Genomic DNA, 27,428 nt, shown 5'->3' with positions numbered 1-27,428 from the left:
GGCTGAACCGAGGGACGTGCCGACAAACAGAAAGACAGACAGACAGAAAGACAGACCAAAATTTCTGCGTTGAAGTTCCCCAAGAATGACTATCGTCTTTAAAAAATTGACCGCGTATCTGCGTGCTTCGCTGCAAATGTCGTGTAAAGACGATAGAAGAGGCGCTGTGTGAGATATGGACGCCATCTGGCAATACGTCGGGAAACATGAGTGCTGTGTTGCGTGCTGGTAGTCCCGGCGCAGCAGCAGGCGAAGACCGGCGGTGACCAACGCGACCGGCGGGGACGCCAGCCAGCCCGAAAACGCGGTTTGGCGCGAAGCGCTGAAGCAGAGAAACGTCCGCACTCAACGAGTACTCTCCACACACTCTTTTATTTACACGTCGCCTGGGTAAAACAGGAACGCCAGAGCGGCGCCCACAACCGGCAGCCTGAAGGCCGCCCACAACGCTGCTTTTTCATTTTTTAAATATTTTTTTTCACCTTCTTGGCCTTCCCAAAACTAGTTTTTCAACACCAACCCATGGCATTCGTACAGTGCAATACAGAACCGAAACCGAAACACAACAATGAGCTCGTGCGAAGGGCACGGAGGAAGGCAAATTTCAGCGCAGTCGCATTTTCAGCTTTGTTGAAACAGCGCTCACTAGACGACGACGAAGTAAAAAAAGGCACAGGACAGGCAGCGCCTGTCCTGTGCCTTCTTTTACTTCGTCGTCGTCTAGTGAGCGCTGTTTCAACAAAGATGAACGCATACCAACTCGCTCAAGCTTCCATTCTTATGCATTTTCAGCGCAGCTTAAGAAACTAGGGTCCTTAAAATTACGTATGTATGCATTTTCTATTAAAGGAACACGCCACCTAATACTTACCTAGTGATGTTGCACCTCAGATATGCATGATATTTACTTTTTGATCAACAACGTTCACAAGAATGAACAGCCGTACCAGTTCAAGACGGCTGGCCCTTGGGCAAGTGGTTCAACTTTGGCCGAGTGGCTGAATCGAGGGACGTGCCGACAAACAGAAAGACAGACCAAAATTTCTGCGTTTAAGTTCCCCAAGAAAGACTATCGTCTTTAATAAACAGCTCAATACGCTTCAGAAAGGTGTCGAGGAATGTTCTTGCACCTTCCCGGACATATCAAGCAGTAATCCATCGTTTGTGACAACATTGAAGAAGTTCTCATGTTTTTTTTTTCAAGAAATACAATTCAAGAACGCCTAAGTTTCCTGTTTATTATTATGGAAAAAATCCATAAAGAGGGGGTGGGTGCTCGAGCCGACGTTTCGACAAGTGGACTTGTCTTCTTCAAGGCTTGAACTGATTTCCTTAGCTATCGTGTGTATATGCTTCGTGCCCTCTCCAGAGTGGGGGGAGGGGGGGCAGAGGCCGCCGTGACGAACTGTGTGAGTCACGGTGGCCTCTCCCGTGGGGAAGGGGGCGGGAGAGGGGAGGATGTACGTAGTGGGGGAGAGGGCCGGAGAGGGGAGGGTGTGCGTTTCGCTGAATAATTGTCAGTGGAATCACGTGGCATTTTAATAATAGTAGGTTCGAAATTGCTAGAAGAAGGGCTTAACTCTCGTTCGTTTCCGTTGTGTATGTACCACACCAAATCGATTCAAGAGCCCCCTTAGAAACGTTAATACCTGCTGGCTGGAGTGTATTGAACTTGTGAATAAGGTATGACTCTCTATATTTTCTGTCCCTTCGGGACCGGAAGTTTGACTGAAGTAGGGTGGCTAGAATGGGGACGTGTTCTAAGCGCAGCACGTTTCCCTTGCCTGACGTGGCCCCTCTGCGCGGCGATGCCGCCAGGGGCGCTAGTGCAAGGGGCGCTGCGTGGGACAGCCGCCGCTGTCGCAGATTTTACCCGAATGGAGCCTAGCGCTCGGCAGCGCGGCGTCGTTTTTTTTCAGCTTTCATGTGGTTTTTATTGTACAAGGATCATGGATTTTTGAACTGTGAGGATAATGTATATAAAGTGAAGAAGAAAGCTGTACCATCTTGCTTCTTTCTTGACTGCAACTTTGGGTACATATAGGGGTCTATGAAAGTTCGGAAAGCTCGAATAACAACTTGTATGTTGTTCTATTCAATCCGGTACTCGAATCGAACAGCACATATTCGAAACGCCGAATATTTTTCGAATAATTAGACTGGCGGAAAAACCCCAAAGGAGCAAGACATTGGAACATCGAGGCAGCACTTTTATTGTTTTAACTGTTAGATTACCCAGATACATGCATGCAGCCGAATTTTTCACGGGACTATCGATACCGTACTAATCACAGATGAAGGTGCTTCTATTTAAAACTTTAGTGTCGCTAAGCGATAGTGTTATCAATCTGCTATGCTCATTATGATTCCTGAGGTTGAATCATCAAACATTTTTTTTTTATTTTTATGTCTCAGTTTTATTTAAAAGTTGGCGACAAAGTACCACCTTGGATTCTGAAGGAACCGCTGCATGTCAAAGTACAATCAAAAATATCTCGTAGGCTGTCACTGCTTATACGAGCTTACCTCAGTTTACATAACTGTGGCATTTTTGCCGCTTAAAGTTAATCGTAATATGTTCCTTTTTAACTCTTTGTTCCAAATAAAATATTGTTGAAATATAGAACTATTTTGAAAATTATTGCCTTTTTCATTTAATATTTATTTAGTATTCGATTCGGTTGAAAATTGACTATTTGCACAGCCCCAGGTACAGGTCGTCCACACAAAAAGCATATTTTGTTCCAAGCACCGGCGTGCAAAGAAAAAAGAAAGAGGAAAAAAAGGAGCTGTTTGGGAAATAGGCTCGTGCATACCGAGAGCTGAAGCTCAAGAAGTGGTGTCCGCCTTGTCTATTACATCGCGGCCTATGTGACAAGGAAGCAGATTCTTTGCATCATTGAGCCTTGCAAAGCAGCTTGCCTCAACACCAAGAAAATTGAACCCTAAATCTGCCGGCGCGTGCAGTGGGACCATTAACTCCTTATCCATCAGGCACGCCGTACGACTTGATTTAGCCGGTTGAGGACAAGCTGGCCACTGTTTAGCACAGTTCGCCTCCACGCACAGTCCGTTGCAGACATGTGGCAAAAGATAGGGCACATGTCACAGGTTAGCTGCAGTGAGCATAGCATTACGTTAACGCGATCTGTAGAAAGATTTATTGCACAGTTAAAAAAAAAAACTTGCTTCGTGTACGTATGTGTTTTCTTTTCAACTAATTTTTCCCCTCTGGCAGCAAAACGCACACATGACTGTCATGTGTGCGTTTTCGAAACGTCATGATGATGTTTCGACCATAGTGATGGGTCCAAGTACGAGAGCAGGCAAGTTTTTAATGACGTAAATAAGCATTGAAAATGACTTTAATATGTTACAGTGATGCGTAATTCCCATTTGTAAAATTACTCGAAACACGCGCAAAAAATGAAAAAATAATAATAACACGGTCATTAAAAGTGGCGCACCCGAAGCGCCTCGAGCGATATTACTGGCGCGCGCAGTGTTACTCGCTATGCAGCCTGCTACATGAAATACATACGAACGCTATTTTTGAAAGCAGGAGATAAAGTAAACTCTTTATAGTACACTCGCTGAGCAAATACGATTAGCGTTGGAAAGTGTAGCACGCAAAAAATAGCGCGAGCCATGTTAGTCGCAGGCTAGCAAGGCTGCGTTGTACGTCGTCTGCTCAACGCCACGCGCCCCTGCGTACAGCGCCCCTTGCGGCATCGGTGCATTTTGGGGACCGGTTTCCGAGACCGCTTTTCCCACCTCCCCATCCTAACCACCTTAACTGAAGTATGTAAAGTTTGAGATCTTCGAAATTGTGACCAGCTACATTAAAATGCTGTGCCGCTGCTTTGGGTAACTTCTTCGCCGTGTCCGCGCGATGCCCGTTTACTCTAACATTAACAGGTTGTCCCGTTTCTCTAATGTACCGTTTACGACAATAGGAACATTCGATCATGTAGATAACGTTTGAACTAGTGCAGGTAAAACTAGATTTCATATGATGGACGTAATCACTTTCGGTGCTTTTAACTATAACGTCATGTTCAAGGTGTTCACAAGTGTTAGATCTTGGACGAGAACAAGGTGTTATGTGGGGAGTATAATGAGGGTTGATTTTTGCATGCACTAACATTTCCTTAAAATTCCTATTTCGGTGATACACGACCGTTGGTACTCCGGCAAACGCTTTTCTAAGGCGCTCCTTGCTTGCCAGTATTGAGTAATACTTACGGAGGATGATATTTGTGTTTGGTAGCGCATTTCAGTATTTGGTTATAAATGCTGGCGGCTTGTTGGGCTGTGCTACGGGGTCCCTTTGAGCTAGTGATGATTTCCTATCTAGTTGATATGCTTTGTTGTAGACCTTGTTAAGACCATCTTGCGGATAATTTCTTTTAACTAATGTTTCCTTTAGGTTGCTTAAGTGGTGAACGTAGTCGCTGTCGTCGCTACAGATCCTTCTTATAGGCCTCGCCTGTCCTACAAATATCGCTTGTTTGCAGTGTCGCGGGTGATGACTAGTCTAATCTAGTTATTGCTGGCTGTCTGTTGGTTTTCTGTAAAGCGTCGTCTTTAATTTTTCCTGCGTCAACCGATACCGTCGTATCTAGGAAGTTAATTTCACTGGAAGAATGGTGCATGGTGTGTTTAATACTAGAGTGAAACTTGTTACAGTGGTCAATAAATGCGTTTAGTGCACATACCCCATGTTCCCAGATGATAAATATGTCGTCTATGTAACGGATATAGGTGGAAGGATTCACTGGACATGATTCCAGCAGCTCTGATTTTAACAGTTATAAACAGAGCTGCTGGAATCATGTCCAGTAAAGCCTTCCACCTATCTCCGTTACATAGACGACAAATTTATCATCTAGGAACATGGCGTTAGTACACTAAGCACATTTATTGACCACTGTAACAAGTTTCACTCTTAGTATAAAATTCACCATGCTCCATTCTTCCAATGAAATTAACTTCCTGGACACGACGGTACCTGTTGAAGCAGGAAAATTAAAGACGACGCTATACATAAAAGTGTTGAGGCGTTTATTTGACGGTAGTCGGCGACAATATGCAATGGCGACAGGCAAGACACGGACTCAGAGCGCCAAGAGCCAAAGAGGACGACCCATTAGAAGGCTATAGAGAGCGCGACCCATTACTCATCTCAAAATCTTTGCTACAATTACCCCGGGTACGAAAAGGGAGCCGTCCGGTGACCTAACAGCTCGTCACTATGAGTGGGTCATAGTAGGCCTTGAGGCGCTCCACGTTGACTATGTCGCGCCCTCGACGGCGCATGTCCAAAGATGGTTCAATCACGTAGTTGACCGGGAAGGTGCGCTCGACGATCCGGTAGAGGCCTTCGTATTTCGGCAGTTGTTTTGCAGAGAGGCCAGTTGCAGTGGTAGGGACCGAGAGCCATACGAGAGCCAGACGATGGGCTGTCAGCCGGTGTCAGATCAGAGAATGGTGAGAGCTCTATTTCGGCTGGTGCGCAAAGACACGGCGTCGTGGTGGGAGAGAAAATCCCATCCTAGGATGACGTTGTGAGAGCATGCAGGAATTATGATCAATTCGACGGCGTACATGGCGTCCTTAATCATGACGCGGGCTGTGCACACCGCTTTATGGTGAATACTTTGGGCGCTGGCTGTACGGAGGGAGAGCCCGGGAAGTGGCGTCGTCACTTTTCGCATTAGTCGGCTACGTTTGGCGGCAATAACGGATACGGCGGCTCCAGTGTCAATAAGAGCAGATGCGCGAACACCGTCCACAAACCCGTCTAACACGTTCAATGGGCTTCGCTGAGGGCTTTCTCAGTTCCATAGCGTCGCAGCCCTTGCCTAGTGGACTTCGACGACTAGTTTTCTGGTCACGTGGGACCGGACGTGGCCGCATCGGTGACAGTGATCGGCGTCGTGGTGACGGCGAACGGTGAGTAGATGGAGCTGGGCGAGACAACGGTGACATAGGCGGCGGTGAATTGTAATACGGGCGGCTTGACTGGCTGGGGATGGCTGAGGCTACACGAGGCGGCTGCACGCGATTGCAATAGCGGGCAACATGACCGGCGCAACCGCACGCGAAGCAGATTGGGCGGTTGTCAGAAGTGCGCCATTGGTTCGCCGGGGTAGGTCGCCTCCATGGCGCAGGACGCGGTGGACGAGGCGTCTGCTGATACGACTGCATGATGGGCTGTATCGGTGGCCTAGGTATGACGTCGGCAAACGCAGCCGGTACACTCGCTTCGAAGGCCTGAGGTCTGGCAACGGCTTCGGCGTAAGTGGGGCAGCCACAGGGATCGCTTGGGGTGACCTGGCTACAACTTGCGCGTAACAGAGCGGCGCAGGCACCGGAGGGGGCTGGTGGTATTCCGGCATGACCTCCTCGATGTCCTGCTGAATAGCGAGACGTATGGGAGCCAGCAGCGTGGTCGACGGCTGGTCAACATGCTGCGGGTGAGGGAAGGCCAGGAGGGAAAAGTGGCGGGCAATTTCCTCGCGCACGAATGACTTGATCTCGGCGAGCAAGGCGGACTGGTCAGAAATGGCCGACATGCCAGCGAGATCGGTGTCACGTGATGGAGGTCGACGGGTCAACAATGGCGACAGCCAGCAATACGTAGGTTACATCAGCCGCGACACTGCAAACAAGGGATAATTGTAGGAAAGGCGAGGCGTAGCGACGACAGCGACTACGTTCACCACTTAAGCAACCTAAAGGAAACATTACTTAAAAGATAGTATCCGCAAGATGCTCTAAACAAGGTCTAAAACGAAGCATGTCAACTAGATAGGAAATCATTACTAGCTCAAAGGGCCCCCGTAGCACAGCCCAACCAGCCGCCAGTATTTATATCCGAATTCTCAAATGCGCTACCAAACATAAATGATATCCTCCGTAAGTATTACCCAATACTGCGAAGCAACGAGCGCCTTAGAAAAGCGTTTGCCGGAGTACCAACGGTCGTGTATCGCCGCAATAGGAATTTTAAGGACATGTTAGTGCATGCCAAAGTAAACCCTCATTCTACTGCTCACATAACAGCTTGTTCTCGTCCAAGATCTAAGACTTGTGAACACCTTCAAGATAACGTTATAGGCGATGCGCAAAGCGCCGACGACGCCATCTGCCGCCACGGCTCGAAAGCGCTGACGGGTACAGGCGAGACAGTGTTCCCGCTAGCGTCTATGCGAGTGCACGGATGGATGTGTTTTCATCGTGATTTAACGACTCTGTCGGGCCTCAGCGATGTCGAAAAACCACTGCTGCGTTGTCGGCTGCTCAAACACACACAAAAATCGCCAGGAACGCACTTCTACAGGTTTCCGGTGCTATTTCATGAGCGAGAGCGACTGCGGTGGTGGATTACGGCTGTACGACGTAGAAGGTAAGCAATCGCGCTTTGTTTACGGCACTTTTAGAACGATTACCGTGTTTTTATTTCTCCAATTATGTCGCTACCTCTTCAGCGAACGCTACTACGTTTACACTTGGTCGCCTCGCCTGCATTGTAGACGCTACAATGCACATGAGGTTGTTATTACTGATAAGACGCGATGACTAGGCTCTCTTGAAAAAATGAATGGCGCGAAGCGCAATGCCAGAGAATGTGGGGCAGGTGACGGCTCCTTTACAAAAGCGCCGTGGAATCACACCTGTGCTGCATGAAATCGGCTGCATTCTACCCAGGGGCATTGCCAGAAATTTTTTTCAGGAGGGGGGGGGGAGTTCAACCGTACTTTATGTATGTTCGTGCGTGCGTTTGTATGCGTGCGTGTACATATACGCAAGCAATCCTATCTGGTTGCGTTTCTTGGTGTACTTCATTTTGTCCCTTTATCTGTAAGTTCTGATTGTACGTGGTAATTATGTTCTGATTCTACAATGATTGTTATGTTATTATGTATTGATTTCCACTCCTGTTATAGCCATTTGTAAGGGCTGACAGTATCTGTAAATAAATAAATAAATAAAACTGAAAAAGTTCGGGGGGGGGGGTTTGAACGTCGAACCCCCCCCCCCCTGGCTACGCCCCTGATTCTCCCTAATGATGGCACTGGAATGCGATCACCGGTGCCCGCGTACGGCTCACAAAGGAGGTGGCTGGAGAGGATCCACTGAGAGGATCCCATGGCACGTCGGTAACGTGATAACGCATACGCTGAGTGGCGGCACATGCGGCGCTTCTGCAGCCCGACCGCGCTCTCCCGCTCCCTAAAAAAAGAAAAAAGAAAGAACATGACGAACAGCTCAATTCGCTTAAGAAAGGTCGAAATAATACGAGAGCGCCTGCTTTCACTTATAGACAACGAAATATACTTTTTCAGCGAAATTACAAGGGGTCGACTGACATGCACCGACGTTCTTATCTGAAAACACCCAGTAAATACGTAGCCAAGCTGCTATGACAAGCTAGGTGACCACCAGCTCCGCAGTGACTCAGTCCCGTGCGACTAGCGCAAGCTGCTGAGATATTTTTTCACAAGTTTATCGTGCTGGTTTCAAAGTTTTACCAACGCTAACCCTTCGCGTAGCCGCACCCGTGAAATGCATGCGCTGGTGCGACAGCGCTCCCTCAAAATCTACTATATAAACACATGGTACGTAAACGAAGCTACTGTGTCGAGAAAAAAACGTTGGTTCACGCGTCAACGCATGCAGGCATTAGTGGTCGGGACGTTATAAAGAAAGCGGTGTACTTACGATGAGCTCCACTTCGTACACTATTAGAACAAAGGGAGTGCCCCGACGCCCTTTGTGAGAGTTTTGGCTTGTCCCGCTGGGCACTCCCTTTTCCGGGGTGAAACAAATCCCTCTAGACAGGGAGTGATTCAACGCCTCCTCATGGAGTACAGTACTCCGTCTGCGATAGAGTGAAAGCACTCCTCCGAGGGAGTAATACTATCACGTTGAAACAGCTTTGAAATAAAATTAATCGAGCACAGAAAATGGCACATTCATACGCAGACACATTCACGCAACCAAAACACGTAGAGCGCTCGCAACCAAAACGCATACATTATAGGATTTTAGTCTGTCCGGCACACCGCTATACATGCCTTGCATGTGACGTCACTTCCGTCCCTCTGTTGAAGCGGCGACCATCTTGGGGGACCCTCTGTCGCCGCGTTTTGCACGGTGCTGTCAACGCGTTCATCAAATCGAAGTTTTGGGGGAGTTCTAGTGACTTTCTTGGCGCAATGTCGTCCGCTGCAAGTGGAGGGCCTCCTATGTCGTCGTACTACAGTGACTTAATTGGATCGGCGCGCATTCGATACGAAGAAAAGGTGCAAATGTGCGACGGCATCGATCCGTACACGCTGCGACCGCACGCCGACACGACGACGGACGTCAACACGCTGCCTGAAGTAACGCACGGAGATATCTTGAACTATCTAGTGTACTCCTCGAGCTTCGCGACTCTTCAGGAAATGAAAGCCTTCAAGTCCCTTGAGGCACATAATTATTTTACAAGCGGCTGAGTGAAGAGCTTGTCGACGAAGCGGCTTCAGGAAGGACAAGTGGTCCTGCTCGGGGAGGTAAGTGCAACGCCTACACATTACGGGTAAACAATCCTAAATGCTAAGCTACAAGAGGTTGCATGACCGGCCGCGATTGCTCGATGGCTCTGGTGTTCTGCTGCTGCAAACGCGAGATACGGATTTCGAACCGTAGTTGCGACGACCGCATTTTGATGCGGCGGAAACGCCAAACTGCTGGAATGTTAGAGTTTTGCGTACACGTTAAAGAAGTCAGTGTCGTCAAACCTGATCAGGAGCCCCACCCGTCGGCGTTTTTCACTACCTCCTTAATGCTGCTTTGAGCTGTTAAACGCAATCAATCATAGAAATCAAAGAAAGTTTCACCCGCCCGAGTGCTGCAGTGGGCACAACCTCTCGAAAATTCTGTAGCATCCACTGTTAGTTCTCCTTCTTGCGGTCATCACACATTGTGTTACTGTCTTCTTGACCCTTTGTGACAGTCGCGTTAAGTGTTTTTTGTTCGCGAATTGGTGAATGACCTGTGCTTTCGCACACTGCTGCTGAGTTATGTCTTCATGCGAAAGACAACGTACCATTTACTAACTGTTTCTGTGCGAGGGCGCTATGGCATGACAATGTGAATGAGGCTAGTAGATTAACCTCCTTGCTCTCATACTAGTAGTACCTCAGTTGCCATGTAGCAGACCTAAAAGTGGTCATTATCCCAAATAATGTGTACTAACTTCTTGATACGAAGTGTGTTCTCTGTGTACGTAGAAACTGATAATCTTCTTACTATCATTGCAGGTAAACCATTCTCAGAGATTAGGAGAGCATCCACTGAAGGTGTGGGTGCTATGCAAGGCCGATGGCATTGTTCTCACCGCCCACTGCACCTGCATGGCAGGGGTAGGCGAAGCATGCTCACACATTGGAGCATGTCTCTTTGCCGTGGACACTGGTGTGAAAATGAAGAATGATGTTACATGTACTGGAAAAGAGAATGCATGGCTGCCCGCACATGTTGAAAAGGTGCAGTTCAAACGCCTTAAAGACATCGATTTTACATCTTCTAAAGGGAAAAAAAGGCTTGTAGATGGCAGCCGAGCTGATGCCCAGAAGAGTAAGGAAATAATTGACATCCCATCACCCTCGCCAGAAGAGCTGCACAACTTCTACTCTTCTATCAAGAAATCGGGAATAGTGCCTATGATATTCTCTATATTACCTGAGTATTGTGAGGCATTCAAACAACCAGAAGCAACACAGAAGGCAGACTTGAGAAGTTTATTTAGCAAGAACTATGCAGCCTGCACTTATGAGACACTTACACAGAAGGCAGAGAGCTTTCTTTCGGCATATGTGTTGAGCGACGACACTGTAAAACGTGTGGAAGCTTCCACAAAACAGCAGAGCCGTTCTCAGCAGTGGTTTCTGCACAGGGCCGGCAGAGTGACTGCCTCAGTCATGAGAAGGGTATGTCACACGAATGTAGACAAACCCAGCGTGTCTTTGCTGAAAATTGTGTGCTACCCTGAAAAACAAAGCCTCAGAACGCCAGCTGTGATGGGGGGCATTAACCATGATCAAGATGCCCTCAGGGCTTACCAAGCTAAGGTGAGCTCTAAGCACAAGCATTTCACGTGCCAGAGGTCTGGGCTACACCTGAGCACTGAGCATCCGTTTGTTGGAGCCACGCCAGATGCGCTTGTTTCGTGCACTTGTTGTGGTAAGGGAGTGGCAGAATTCAAATGCCCGTACCTGCTTTGCAATGCCAAAGATTTTAATTCTGCTAGCACCTGTTTAACTGAGGTGAATGGTGTAATGGAATTGCAAAAATCTCATGCATACTATTACCAGGTGCAGACACAAATGGCTATATGTGATGTCGATTACTGTGACTTCGTTGTTTGGGCACCACATCTGCTGCACGTAGAGCGAATAAGGCGGGACACACAGTTTTGCAACGAGATGTTCTCCTGTGCGAGAAAGTTTTTTGTCAAGGCAGTGCTTCCAGAACTATTTAGCAAATACTTTACACGACAGCAGAACAACACACAAGATACATTCTGCTTCTGCAACGGGCCAGAAACTGGGAAAATGATTGCGTGTGACAACGTGCAGTGTGCACACAAATGGTTCCATTTTTTTTGCGTTCAACTAACTCGTACGCCAAAGACCAAGAAATGGTATTGCCCGATGTGCAAGAACGAAGGAAAGTAATTTTAAATATTAGTCGTAAGCATGATGCTTGCATTCGTGTTCGAATTGATATGCACCTGCAAATTAGAACGTATTCGTCTGACTAAGCGCTATCACAGCAAACTGTACATCTGGTTTTACAGCGAAAGCTGTTATGAGATCATTTCGCCGGCCGTTTTTGGCGCCGTAGTTGTTCGCCGCCGCCGCCGCCGGTGTCCGTAACCAGTATCGCTCGAAATAAGAAAAAAATTCCAGGATGGAACGAGGTTCGAACCTGGGCCCTCTGCGTGGGAGCCCAGTATTCAACCTCTGAGCCATTCCGGTGCTTGAAACTGCTTTGCAAAAAGGTCCTATACAGGCTTCATGTCGGGAAGGAACCGCATTAGCATATGGAATATAGCGTGGTAGAAGAGTAAAATAAGCACCAAGCGTCGCACAACGCGAATTCTGTAACCAGGCGTCACACAATGCGAATTGTGCAACGAGTAGGTTGTTGAATGCTACCAACCCATTACAAAGGGCTCTGCCATAAGTCTTCGTCGTCATCAGGCACAGCATCAACAAAGTGCGCATAATGCCTTACATGCGTTTAGCAGGTACCACGGCTCTCCGTAGAATGACGAAAAATGGCACAGTGCCTGCTGCCCTTTTTCTCAGAAAAACAATGAGTTATAGCGTAGTGAGTTCCTCGCAAGTGCACTTGTATTGGTTGCCAAGGAAGCCCAAAGCGCATGATCCATTTCCTCGGGGTCTCAGTAAAATTACAATGATTTAGAGCGTAGTGGTTTCCTCGCAAATGCACTTGTATTGGTTGCCAAGGAAGCCCATAAGCGCATGATCCATTTCCTCGGGGTCTCAGTAAAATTACAATGATTTATGGCGTAGTGGGTTCCTCGCAAGTGCACTTGTATAGGTTGCCAAGGAAGCTCATAATGGATGGAAACAACTTTATTGATGGACGGTCATAAGCGCATCATCCATTTCCTCGGGGTCTCAGTAAAGTTCTTCGCCCCCCCGTCTCTCTCCTACGTCAACGTATGTTATACAGCATGACGGGAGGGGGAAATAGCGACCGGGCGTCACCCAATGCAAATTACATAACTGGTGGGCCGTTTAAAGCTTCCAACCCATTACAAAGGACTGAGCCATAATTCTTCATCGTCATCAGTCGCCGCGTCAACAACGTGCACATAATGCCTTACAGACGTGTAGCTGGTGCCTCGCGTCTCCGCAGAATGACGAATAATGGCTTAGTAGGTGCTTCCCAACTTCACAAAAATTGTGATTTATGGCGTAGTGGGTACCTATCTAGTGTACTTGTACTGTAGCCCCAAGAGAGCTTCCAACGGGCTCTAGAAACGCCGCTCTTCCAGCTTTCGCTGTGACTGTGCTGCGGTTTCCGCGCAGGCCTGGCGTTTTTTTATTAAATACCGACTTCTATGCGTAGGTGTAAATTTGTTCTTTGGAATGTGTAGTTATCTATTTCTTGTGGATCTACATATGCTTCTTATCCACTGCTGTAGTGTTGCTTTTCTTTTCTTGTACGCTGCAATCTTGGATGGTGGGCATTTTTTAAGCCTGTAAAGCTTTACTGGCTATCTGTTTTGTGATTAAGCAGCAGAATGTAGAAATAAAACACACTAGTAAGCTAGTGTACAACAGCAAACACTTGTGTTATTTGTGTTATCTTCCTTGCTAAGGACTTATGCTTGGGCCAGCTTCTTTATGCACTCTGGATACCACGTATCTTGCTGCTTCAAACACTGCATAGTTTATTTTTCAGCATATCAATCTGATAAAAAGAGAGTACATAATGTGATGACTTGAAGCAAACAAGATTTGCAAAAGTCACTGATGAGCGGAGCTGCAAAATCACGACATGCTGTGCTATTCCCCAGCATACTAACAGTGTACAGTTGCGCTCAATATGACTTGCAACACGGGAGCGCCTGGCCTTAGGAGTTCAAAACCTGCGCATAGCTTCCACTAGCTTTTATTTCCACAAGTAAACGCCGTTTTCTTACTTGGGGATGATCACAAATCAGGAAATATCATTTAGTTGTTCAAATGAAAACAAGGTGAAGCCATGCACAATCTTGGAACTCACGAGGCCACGCGCTGCCGCGTTGCAAGTCATATTGAGCGCGACTGTACAGTGCCAGGCATTTTCCATGTTTCACAGCAGAGGTGGCCAGCACTAAGTGGTCCATCTTAAGGTCCACATTTCAAAAGCTATGTCGTGTCATAAGCATGAGTGCTGCATATTGCAATTTCACCACTGCAGTCATCAGTCACTTGTGCTACATCATTCTTTCTTGCAGCTGTACAAAACACATGACAACAGAATAGGTCAGAATGGGGCTAAACAGAGCTTGACATAACGTTGCTGATATAATCTGGATGAAGTGAGAGTTTTGGTGCATTACAAAATATAAATAAATGATTTCTGCAGAGCAATAAAACGTGTCCCACTAAAGAACAAGGAAGGATGGGATGAAACAACAGATGGAGAGTTGACAAATGGCAATGTTGCTATTCGAACAGTATTTGTTCACAAATTTTACTCGGTCACATTGTTCAAAACCTTCGGCACCAGTATAAAGAATATGCATGCATGTATGTATGTTCAGACAATGTTACACCCTCTCCTGGTGTGCCACTATTCACGAGTGAGTTACAAGCAGCAATATTAACATTAATATGAAAACTAGAGCTGGCTAGCTTGTCACACAGGAAGCAATGTGGTTAAACAATACCATTTGTTATACCTGTTTTATAACAACTTCATATAAAACCAAAAAACGGTTTCTTTACATGTGATGTTACACAAGCCATATGGGGCTGTGATAGAATGCACAAAAAGGAATGAAAAAGCTTTCACATAAAGTGAGCTCATGGAGATGTGCCAAATTCTTAAGGCAATCAAGCTCTGACTTTCTAAAAAACTGAACACAGATACCACAAAAGTGACCTGTGAAATGAATTGTCGCTGATCTACTATGGGAATCGTGAATAGTAAAAAGCCTTTTCGACTTCTGTATATTTTATTACAGAGACACAAGTCGCACTACTGAGCCTCTTGCTTTCCAATTACTACAGGGCTTTCATTTCTTGATGACATATTCTTGCGTATTGTCACGCCTATGGGGAAATATTTGCTTTTTTGAGAACCAATTTAACAAGCTGCAGTTACGTTTGCAGCCGGAAGCACAAAGTTTGGGCAAATTGAAGTACTACATATGATTCCCATGTTGGTTGGGCCGTCGATGCTTGTTTCCAAGTGACAGCCATGCCAGTTTTGAAACACTTTTGCTCTAATAGCATGCACAGTGGTCTGAAAATCTTTTAAGGGCTGTCATTGGCTTCCTCTAGTTCTGCAACAATGGATGGGCAAAGGTTTGAAAGAGCACAGCACACAGTGACAATTTCATCTATTGGTGCTAATTTGTGTCCAGGTTTGCAGGTAACATAATCAATGGGCAGTATAGACTTCAGAATGACAAAATTGTTTCTAATTAGGCCGATGACCCTCTCGACATCGATCCGCTAGTTTTCATATGCTAGTTTTCTTGTGCTTTCCACCTCTTCAGCTGAAAGCTGTTTTTTACCTCTGGTAAAAGCTAGAATGTGGAGCCTTGCACAGTAAAATCCAACGCTTTCCGATATGTTAAACCCTCGATCAGCGAGCACCACATCACCAGGCAGTAAGTTGTCCAAGAGACTGCAGTGCTCGGTGATGTGCCTGTCACTGACCCTTCCTCCCCACCCTTCAGATATAAAGGTAACAGCACCTGTTGGGGCAATGCCAATTAGGAATTTGGCTGTGTTGCTACCCCTGTATTGGGACCACGTTTCGCTTCTTGGCAGAAATGACGACGGCCGCTCTATCCCTAGTTCAAAACAATCAATGATGACTACCACATCAGTACCAAATGCATTGTAAAATGCCTGTGGCATTGTACGATGCAGTGGTGTTCGCTCAGGCCATACAATTTGTGCCTTCAGTCGATAGTAGGCACAGTGCAGCCACTTATGAAAAATTCTAGACACAGTAGGTTCTGAGACCCCAAATCTGAAGCCCAAGTCAACATTGTGCAGATTCAGCTTCAGCTTCATTAAAAACAAAATTAACTCCTGAAACTTCGACAATGAATTATTTACATTGTGTGACACATAGGCCCCAAGGACTTCAAGCAAGCTGTTTAACTGTGTAAAGTTGTGCATTCCTGTGTAAAAAAAACAACCTTTGCCTCACATCTTTGAAATGCTGCTTTTGACAGCTGCAACTGTTCGTTTTCGCAGCGAGCAGTGTACAGGCCATCGTTGAGTGTAAGGCACTGCGATTCCAAAGCTTGGAGGTCCACAAAAGTTAGGTCCGTCTGTGCAGCAACTCCTGAGAAAAAACAAAGCAAAGGTCACAGCACTTTTTATGAAAGGATACCTCGTAAACGCATTGCTCCTCTTTGACAAGCGGAGCGCGTTACTCAAAAAAATTAATGAAGCTTTCAAGCCCACGAAATTTTCAGAAGGCTACAAACCAGGCTCATTTTTGTCCCTGCGGCTTTCGTCTTCTCGCGGGGGCTGGCCAGGCTCGTTTTCGTCTGTGCGGCTTTCGTCATCTCGCGAGGGCAGGCCAGTGTCGCCGATCCCGTTGCCGATCGACTCCACGACTGCCGCCGCCGCATCAGCCCGATCTTTTTGTAGGCGCCGTCTTTTCACGCGGTCGTAACGCGCACGGTCTTCGTGACGCGCGCTGTATCCGAGCAGAAGCGTCGGTGCCCAATCGGGATTCGTCTCGTCCCACAGCTGAGATGGTCTGCCTGCGAATGCAATTTGTTCCGTTTTTTCGTGCTGTCCCAGCATTTCGATTTATTAAAAAAGGTTTTCGAGCTCACCTGATGCGAAGTGGGCACCGCAAACTCGGATTTCGGCACGGTCGCTGTTCAGAACCGCGCGCCTGATACGTGCCAGCCACAAATTGCGCCGCTTCGCGCTTAGCGTTCTCGTGCGGTCGCACTGATTGTGGACGACCTTTGGTAGGCGGAAGAGAGTCGCGTTCGCAAACCTCCGTCTCTTCTTCGTTTTGCTGAGGTTACAGCACCCAAATACAGCGCACAGCCCCATGACGAGCGATCGCAGAAACGCTTCCGTGCGTTCACTGCCACGGACGGTCCCCCATGATGGCGCAGTGGTATCCCAGAATTTCTGGCCGTGACGTAGGTGCAAGGCATGTATAGGCAAAATGCTTTGCACCGGAATACCGGGTGTAAAGAGCACATACGCACGCCCTGTAAACATGGCGGCGCCGCCGAAAGCGATTGGCGCCCATCTCGAATCTATCAAGTGGCCGTCGCGTGGTCTGTCGCTCGTTATCTCCGAACTGGTGCTTTTATTTGCTTTAGGTTCACGTCCTTAAGCTTCGACAGCAAGGTATTCGTGTCGATTAGGCACCGTTTTCGAGAGCCATACTCAAATAATCAACGATGTAGGCTTAGCGAGTGACAATCCCGGAATCTCGAAGGTCATACATTATGTGTCGGTTAGTTGTTTTTATCCTCCATAGCTGGCGCAACTTGACGTGGTGGCAGCTACGGCACACAAAGCGGCTGCGAAAAAGAAAAATTTTGGCACTCGAACAGCGTTTCACGGAATAAGTATAACTTATCTCTAGGGGTAATTAGAAAATGGACATCAATGTAAACACGCACATATCACAGCACATACAAATCGCACACGACACAGGATTCGAACTCATGACCACAAGCACCGAAAGCAGACACTCTAACTACTACGCCACAGAGCCACCGCGTGCTTCTTTGGCTTTTCACGGCCTTATATATTTACAAAGTAGTTTGCAACGAGAAGGCGGAGCTTGCTACTTCTTTTTTTTTGCATCATCGGCGTGTGTTTGCGCGTGGATTAGGTTAGTAAATAGCGCGGCGCCATGAACTCACGAAGGCCACCGCTAGCACCTTCAGCTCCGATTTCCGTTCGTCGTTTGTCGTGCCGCAAGAGAAATGATAAACGTGTGTTTTTTGTGTGTTCACCATACATTGTGGATGTCTCGCTCGCCCAAAAATTTGCTTATACTGGCGTGACAAGTACCTTTAGATAGCGAAACTCACGTATGTGTATTCTACGAGCGTGTGCTGTTGGAGCAGTTTTGGTTATTTTTGCCGCGAGCTGCAAGTGTCGGCAGTGCGTTCTCAGCTGTTCGAAGACCATCATATGTCGCATATTTTTGTTACATACGTCGATGTCAGAGTTCCAAGGGTATTTTAGCGTGCACCTATACAAGCATGTGCATTTATTGCGCGTGTAGGTGCTGTTGCGATCTGCACGCAGGGTCAGCGGCACCTCTGAGCAGTTAAACGAATATTTGCGTGATGAGCACTTACGCGCGCTGAAGCACGACATACAGTGCTTCTGAATTAGTCATAGTCAGTATTTAATTGCTTTTATACTCGGAGACTAGCTACCTTTTACTAAGTAACCTTTACTCTTCCGTATCACGCCGCCGTTAAAATGTATGTCGAAGGCGTCCACCAAGGTTAAGCACGATGTCCATTAATTCGCGAGTGACATGTCTCCCTTAAAATAGAAAAGATTATACTGTTGCGCCTCTGTATTGCGAACGTCCGCGTGTAGTTGGCACTACTCCTGAAGATATTGTGCAGTACCTATTAAAAAAAAGGCATTATTGTATGCCTCAGTGAAACAGCTGTTCTTCAGAAAATAAGGTGTCATTTTAATTAGGATATTTTTGTCACGGCAGGACACAACTTGACTTTTTCGTGACTCAGGATTACACATAGCACGAACATGAGTGCAGCAGATAAATAAAAACTGAAAAAAGTGGCTGCCATGTGCACTCCTACTACCTCGTGTACGCACTGTAACAGCCGCAAACATGACAAATTGTTTTTAATGTTGTTGTTTAAATCATCATTATATTACCTTTTCATCAACAGCAGCGAATAGCACGAGTGGTTTGTAATTTATAGGCACAAGTAACCGAAGTAACCATACAACTAGGTGAGGAGGCCCGTCACCGCCGTCACTTTAAGGACAGCACTATGTTGACGGGGCAACAGCTGTTCGTACTCGTTGCATACGCGATTGTACGATGATTGTTACAGCTGCATTCGTACGGTACGCCGTTGTTCTGTTTGTGCAGCATAATCCCCGTTCTTAGCCCGAAGTTCCGAAAGAATGGTGGCTGTGTATGTTGCGCGTAATTCCCCAAGAGCACCACCTGCATTCCTAAATCGAACGCAGCAGCGAGCATCAAACCAAAATGCAACGTCTGCGAAGCCGCAAATGTCATGCGTGTTTGTGTTGTGTTCGTGCAGCACGATCCTCGTGCTTAGCCCGAAGTTATGAATGAATGGAGCGTGCGCGACCGTGCGTGCCTGTGTGTGTGTATTTCCCGTGAGCATCACACGAAAAGCGCACGTCTGAGAAGCCGCAAATGTGATTCGTGTTTGTGTGTGTGTATGCAGAAAGTGCAAATGTGGATTAGGATTTGCTTTTGTGATATTCAGCCATAGCGGTGGCCTGGCTCGTCCATCGTGAAATGTGTGGTGAGAATGTGTGTTGATGTTCACTGTGAATATCTTTTAGAATGCAGCGCTTAAAGAACACAAACACAAGGGGCGAGAACGAGCACGGGCGCTGTCCTCGTTCCCAGCGCCCGTCCTCGTTCTCGCCCCGTGTGTTTGTGTTTTCAGCGCTGCATTCTAATGATTCCGTACCAACGAGCTCGCCTCAACACCCTCTTAAAGGGGCCCTGCAACACCTTTCTTTGTTATATTGGAATAGTCCCATTATTGACGTATGACTCTTCACGAGCCATATGCCGCAAAAAGTTTTCGAATCCGTCAAGTCTAAGTGGTGTTACCAAATTATAGAGATCACGTTCCGCAGCTTTCTCTCTCAACTCAACGCAGCGAGCGCGCGGAAAGCCGCGCGCGGCGTGAGGGGAGGAAGGGAGGGCGGAGGTGCGAGGAGGCGACGCCAGCGCCGGCGGCATTTTTTTTCATTTTTTTCTCTCTGGCGTCTCGGCGCAACCACGTGGTCTGTGCCGCCACTTCCGGTCGGCTTGCGTCGTTCTCGTCGAGCGGAGTCGATCGCGCTGTGTATCGCGCGTGCTTGAAAACTGCGCGTCGGTTTGGTAATGTTGGGTGTGCACCTCGAACGCCGTAGTGTTTTCATCGCTTTGCCATCCATGGAAGCAAACGTGCGCGCTCGTTTGGAACGAATGACAGCTGAGATCGGTTTCGGCCCATACTCCGATACACCGCCTCGTAAGACGGCACTGGCAGACGACCCCGAAGCGCCGCCATTACCGGACGCCAGCATTGTTATCGGAGACACGCTGCGCCCGTGCCTCGGTCGGTCGTGAGAACGTGCCGACGATGCAGTTCTCAGCTGACGAGGCAACACTCGAACGGCTGCCACTCTCAACGGCAACCGGCGATGGTCAAAAGCACAGAAATATTCACGTTTTCGGCACTGCGCATGGCGAAGAAAACGGAACCACGCAACTACGAGCAGACGAGCTGTCGGTGAGACCGGAAGTGCTAATATTAATGTTTGTTCGGTGTTTTTAACGCGATAACATAATATAAACATACATATTATCTACTTATTGAACTCAAAATTAACAACGAAAGTAATAATGAGGGTGTTATCGTGATTATAACATCAGCCAATGGTGGAACTGCCGACAATCGCGTCATATTTTGCGGACTAATACATCATTTGTCGAGAGAAGAGGGAGCGATTTTCAGCTGACTTTGAGAATTTATTGTAAATTCCAGGCCGTGCGCATCGCTATAATATTTGGCTCGCGTGTTCTCGGGAGCCTCGACTACCGATCGGCAGCGCTTTTTGAGCATGCTCGAAAAGTGTTGCAGGGCCCCTTTAAGTGAATATCTTGTAGAGCTCAGTGTTTTCGGTGTTCATTTTTCTTAAAAATCGGCGGGTGTTTATCGGAGTTTATATTTTTGACGGAAGTTTGGCGTTTAACAGAGTTTATTTCTCGTAAATCTCCAATTCTCCGATATTCGGAGATTTGTATTATTCTCGAAACCCCAAAATCTTAGATCTATTCGTATCTGAATACTAAAACATCAAAACACATGAAGGACATTTTTTTTCTAGAAGGTTTGAATGCACACAAACAAGCACACGCACAAGCGAAATACTTGAACACAAAATACCTGCATTTGTGCGTATAACAACCTTATGTTTAAAGCTAATTGTAAAACACGCAAGCATACTTTGCGAGGTTGCTGTCAGTGATCGAAGCGCGCTCCTTTCACTTGATGACTCTGAGCTTTAAAAATGCGCTTTCAACCTTAGCGCTAGAAACAGGAAGCGCCAGAAGACACAATGCACAGCGGGAAAGCACTGGCCACTGGAAATTGTGAAGTCTCCAAAACGACAGGGGTTCAACAATGTTACATATTTCATAGCACTGATAGTTCGCAAAATCACTCATGTCGTCAGTTTCAAGGAGCACTAATTAAAAAATAGGCGCACAGGTTTCGAACGCGCAGGGCAGCTCATGCTTCACATTTGTATTCACAATTTGAACACAGTACCATAACGATTATTTGGTGTACTGTAGTTGATCGCACGGGTTCCTCTCAGATGTCTGTCTCCACCCTTCGGCGACAGCAGCGTAGTATCCGTGAAAGCCTGCAACAGTCATTAAACGGTCAGTCTCGTCAAGGAGGTCCAACAGACCTGTGACATCTCATGCGAAGACCTCGGTTGGATCAAGCCATTGACTGATAAGTGCGTACAAACGAACACCTAGTACGGGATAAAGTTGCTGTACCAGGGTACTCTCTGCCTGAAGTTCCTTGACGATTGAGAGCACGGCACACGAATTGGTCTTCAGAAACCTCACCTTAACGAGCAAGTCGTGCACAGCTTCAGGTGATGAAATAAGACTCGTGAGCTTCTCACACTTCGTTCCCTTGGCTTCGTCGCTTCTCAAGAAAGACTAAATTGCGCGCCAGCTGTCCGAAATATCTTCTAGAGCTTCATAAAAAGAGAACCACCTCAGCGAACATACGGTTTTCAGCGACTTGATGGGAATGCCCATGGGCAAGCACACAAGACCAAACTTATGGCGCAGCTCCCGCGACGACCTCAACAGGGCAGGAAATGGCACTACAAAATCGTGAACTACGTTGAACGAGCTCGTCCTGATTCCACAATCCAGAGCGTTGTTAAGTAGGTGGCGTGGATCTTTGAATTGAAGCGCCTTAAATTAGGGGTTGGAAAGTTGCAAGACCTTGTGAAGCTTCTGCATGTAGGAAGCTGAGTCGGAGCACCATACAGCTACATCGCCTAATACAGCTAGGCGTGGTAATCTATAAATCGGTCATACCAGAAGATATATCAATGAGCGCTTAGAACTTGCCCTTTCGATAAAGAATAGCACGAGGTCATATTGGCCCTTGAAATCAGAGTTTATCAAATAAATCCGAATTGTCAAAAATTTTATCGACGAATTTTATCGAATTTTTTTCGGATAAAACTGAAAACACGGAGCCCTAGCTATAGGGTTTGGTTCATAGCTAAAAAATGAACTCGTTTGAGAGCAACTCCTCTTCCATCGGGATGCAGTGAAAGTTTGGTGTGTGCAGTGATTCGCCGTTACACTAGATGATGGCTCACTAAGTGTGTCTAAAGATCCAGCATGCTTGTGGACATGTGCAACATGAACACGACTTTCGACAAGACATCTGTCGTATAGTATGTGCACTGGCGTAGCATTGGGGGGTAGGCCCTCCTCGAAGTTTTTCGATTTTGCATGTGTATATATACACACGCACACATACAAACGCACGAACATAGGTATGGTATGCATAAGTATGGCCAGCATAGCTTCTGTCGAGAGCCACAAGGTGCACTATTGCTGTTTACCCTGCGCAATCGCTTCAAAGACGCCACACTACTACAATTTTGTCATCAGCTGCCATTAGCATCCAGCCCGCTTGTTGGCCAGCACTGTGCTCTGAGGAATAACGGCATTTTCCAACAATTTCAATGACGACATTCGACATTCATCTACGAAAACAAGTCTCTTCCGCTTGGATTTTTTCTGAGATTACAAAGTATGGAATGTTCTACGAAATGGTTACTCCTTGAAGCTCGTCGCATACAGTACACTGTTAGCAAAAGTTTCAATCGTGGTGCTCGGCTATTGTTTTCTTGCCTGTCTGATGCTGAATACCATGTCAGACGTCCGATCATCTATACGCACTATGGCTTTATTGAAAGCTCAACTACTCTTAATGAAGGCTTGCGCTGGTGCGGCTTAGGAGAGGAGCTTTGTCAAACCAGCCTTTCTTTAAGTCAACCACTCATTTTCAATGATCATGAGCTAGGACTGGCGTACCTCCACAGTGAGCGGTGGTGATGTCAGCAGCTTGGTTCAGGCACGGTCATGGCATTTGAGCAAAATGGGGCACCGTATGATCCGCTCTGAGGATTTTTTCAGGGTAGGATTGCAACGTTCAATGTCTTTCAATTCAATGAGGCTGCAAAGCAGCTTTTTTCCCCCTTTTGAACATTCACGAAATTCTATAAGAGTGAGGTGTAGTGCTTGTTGTTACCAAAAAAGCTCAACATTTTTCTCTCAGCGCCCAGCTGCTGCGGATCTTCGACCTACAGGGTGATGTGTAACCTGTGACAGAAGCCTCGCTATCAATGAAATGTGTCAACTCGCTCGTTGTGCATTGTTACTTGTTTATTTGATGATCTGTTCTACCTTCCTTTGTGGGCGCACCAGAATGGCAAGCTCGTGACCATCTGGCTCTCTCTAGTTTTCTGGCTTGCTCGAAGAAGTAGAATTTCAAGCTTTTCTATCTTTACGTAGTTTCTTTGCTGAGGGTTTGCAGGGGGCAGAGGTATTTCAGGTTGTGCAGACACCCCCCAAATGCTTCTCACACTGCACCAGGGACCAGATTTTTCTCTAACATAGTGGCGCGAAATAATATTCTTGCTGCACAGAACAATGGGGAGAGACTTGTCATTAACCAAAATCTTTCCGGCAAATGTTCTTCTGCCACTTTGCACATAGTTCCTCATCAACAGGCAACTGGCCATTCGATATGCTTGCAGCCTTTCCAGATTGCATGTTGCAAATAACACGCATCATGTGTGCATCATCTAAACACTGCAGCAGAAGCACCAAAAACACACGCAGTCACTTCATAAGAGTAGGCAGACTTGAAAACGAAAAGTTACATTGTGGAAACTGACTGCCACAGTTTGAAATGTGATGCATCTGGCAACGAGCTATGTTTACGAGTAATTACATAAGTTTCCTTGAAGCATTTGTATATAGTCATAAGGCCAGATTCTCTCAACAGGCACGTGCTCTACCCCACTGATTCATACCACCTGAAGAAGCAATTAACGTGCGAAGGTGGCTGTGTCCGTGGTGTTATAATGATGTGTCCTTCAATCTTGTACATTTATTTGTCCTCGTAAGCATGGTATTGGTGTGGTAATAATTGTGTACTTAGCTTTTGTTTTCAAGGACCACAGAAAAAAAGACTCATGCTGGACTTCTGTGCTTGTGAAAAATGTATTGGCTGGATGCATTATTGATATTAAAGAGATATACACGAATTCAGTTCATTGTGCTTTTTACCCAACGTGGTTGCTAAGAGGCTATAGCATTTAGCTGGTTAGCATGAAGCGTGAACGTTTGAATCTGTCCATGATAGCCACACTTAAATGAGGGTGAAATGAAGAAACATGCATGCACTTTAAATGTGATTTAAGTACACATTAAAGCTCCTGATGTGGTATAAATTATTCCAGAGTCCCATGCTACACCATGCCTCATTATATTTTCCCAATGTAAAGCCCAAAACCTTATCTTGTCCACTTTCTTTGTTATTTTAAATGCGAAGCATTTCTTAGCGAACCTCAGGCACTTTGGCCGTTTCTATCTACGTATCTATCTATCTATCTATCTATCTAGCCGCCTACGTCTGGGCGCTCTCCAGGTCGTCTCCATTGGTTGTAATATACCAAAACTGGCATAGAAAGGGATCAATGTATGACGAACACGATCCACTGGTCATGACATGAATAACGCAAAATACCTGTCGCGTACGTCATGAAACCCTTTCTCTCAGTCACGTGTGGCACATACCCGCATAGCAGAGTTCATGTTTTGCGGGTATGTGCCACAGGTGATGCAGAATCTCAACCAACACAGTAACCGCGAACACACACACACACACATTGACACGCAAGGAAAGTGTTAATAGTAATATTTGTTGGGTTTTATGTCCCAAAACCACGATATGATCATGAGAGACGCCGTAGCAAAGGGCTCCGGAAATTTTGACCATCTGGTATTCTTTAACATGTACCGAGATCGCACAGTACACGGGCATCTAGCATTTTGCCTCCATCGAAATTCGACCGCCGCGGCCGGGATCGAACCCGCGACCTTCGGGTCAGCAGCTGAGCGCCGTAACCACTACACCATGGCGGCAGACGCAAGGAAAGTGAGGAAGCTGAAGACACAACAGCCCTGGAAGACGCTCAACTACCATCCACTCGTCCACGTGGTCCGCAACGTCGACCACAAGGATTAAGCAAAAACCGGGATCAATGCTTCCTACAGTAAATCTGCCGAGAGAACCAGCCATCTACCCGGGTGACTTCAACATTAATTGATCAAAACCGTAGCAACGCCTGGTCCTTATACTGCGTGAAAGACGGCTTGGATGTGGACAGGGCGTCAAAATACCTTGCTGCCCTGTCCTAGACAGGAGGCATCATAGATCATATCATCGTAAGAGGCATTCAGGATTTCCACCAGCCGTACTATACCTCGCACTTCACTGCACTCAGACCCTTCGTAGCCGCGATCACGAACGGATCCGAATAAAAAGTCCGGTCAAGCACCTGGGGCTCACTGATCACGGTGGTGATGACCTTGTTCAAGAACTGTCAAGAACCCCCTCCCACACATGTACACGGGTTCGTGCGTGCGTTCTCCATCATAACGGACACGTATAAGCATAACAACTGTAAGAAATGCAACTCGGCTGCCACTCGGCTGTTTATATGTCTAGGGAAACTTTCCTGAATGAAGCTTAGCTGCGAGTAACGCCTGTCCTGCGCATCCGTGTTCCTTCTTTGTCCTGTTTGGATTCGCGCTATCCAGTATGGAAGAATATAAGAACTACATATCAGCTTACCGCGTCTGGTGTTGGTAACACCCATCTTGCTGTTGACATCGTTACGGAACTGTAAACTGGTTATATAATACATATGCAACTCTTCAACATATGAGTGTGCGTATACCACTTCCACATTTCTCTAGCGTCATTCCGTAGCGTTTCGCTCAGTGTAAAAAATTACGCCACAGTCACCATCTCGCGCATGCTTCGCATGACATCGATTCCCACGGTACATGGGATCTGCCAAAATTTTTATCTTGGCAAGGACATGGATATGCACATGCTGTTCTGCGCCAACCCCAAAAAGTGAATCTTCAGTTCTTGAAATTGGAATTCAATTATTAATTTGCTCTCTTCGTTTACATGTATAGTTCGGTCCTGACGATACCATGAAAAGGGTGTTCCATGGCCATATTACAAATTTTTAAAATGGATATTCATGTCAACATGGCTGCACAACACAAATGAACGAAAAGAGAGGACACAACGCATGCACTGTGTTGTGTCCTCACTTCTGTCTTCGTTCAATTTATGCTATGCAGCCATGTTGATATTCAATCACCAACTCACCCAAGCTACAAGCTCTATCAACTATATTCATGGCTGGGGCAGTTTCATCATGACTGCATGCTTCTCTGTATTGTGCACTAGCACGTGCACTGGCACATTGGGCACTAGCATACTTTTCATAGATATACAGCACAATCAATTTTCAGTTGATATATATGTGTGTAAAGGCATCATGTTTCAGGACGAAAAATACTAGCAAATAAAGATGTAGTGATACAGAATTGTGTCTCATTACTCAAGGCACACTTCTGTTGTCCCAATTGGATGCATGCTTAGACAACAAATTTCTGTTGTACCACGAAACGTTTTCGTAGTACTGCAAATTTTTGTCGCATTAGTTGAGGAAGGCTTCTGTTGTCACAATTGAAGACACACTAAGACAACTAGTTTTTGTCGTAGCACAACACATTTCTGCAGTACAACAAAATTTTGTCCCATACTGCAGGGGCATTCCTGTAGTAACAGCCGGGTGCCTATTGTGACAACACATTTTTATAGAGTACTACAAACATTTGTCGTAGTACTACAGCTTCCTTTTGCGCCACTACACATTCGACACAACACACTTCTGTTGTCACGACAAAAATATGCGCTGCACAACAGAGAAGTCTGTCCCCACAATTGGAATGTGTAGTAACTACAGAAAAATCTTGTTGTGACAACAGAAATTTCTGTTGTCTCAAGGCAAGTCCTGTTGTCATTTTCAACTGAGATTGTACAATTCAGAAATGGATTCCATTTGATGACTCTCTCCTAACGAGATTACTGCTACCAACCCAGGTTCTGTGAAGCATCCAGATGAGCTTCAAGAGTTCTTATCAAGCTGCTGGTGTCCACAGCTGCATAGCGTTGCATGTGCCATCTTGAGCACCATCTGCAAAGAAAAAAAAATGTACAGATGTTTTGCAGTGACTCACTA

The sequence above is a fragment of the Rhipicephalus sanguineus genome, chromosome 9 (genome assembly GCF_013339695.2).
Source record: "Rhipicephalus sanguineus isolate Rsan-2018 chromosome 9, BIME_Rsan_1.4, whole genome shotgun sequence".
Classification (NCBI taxonomy): Eukaryota; Metazoa; Arthropoda; class Arachnida; order Ixodida; family Ixodidae; genus Rhipicephalus; species Rhipicephalus sanguineus.
This window is presented reverse-complemented; position numbering follows the sequence as displayed.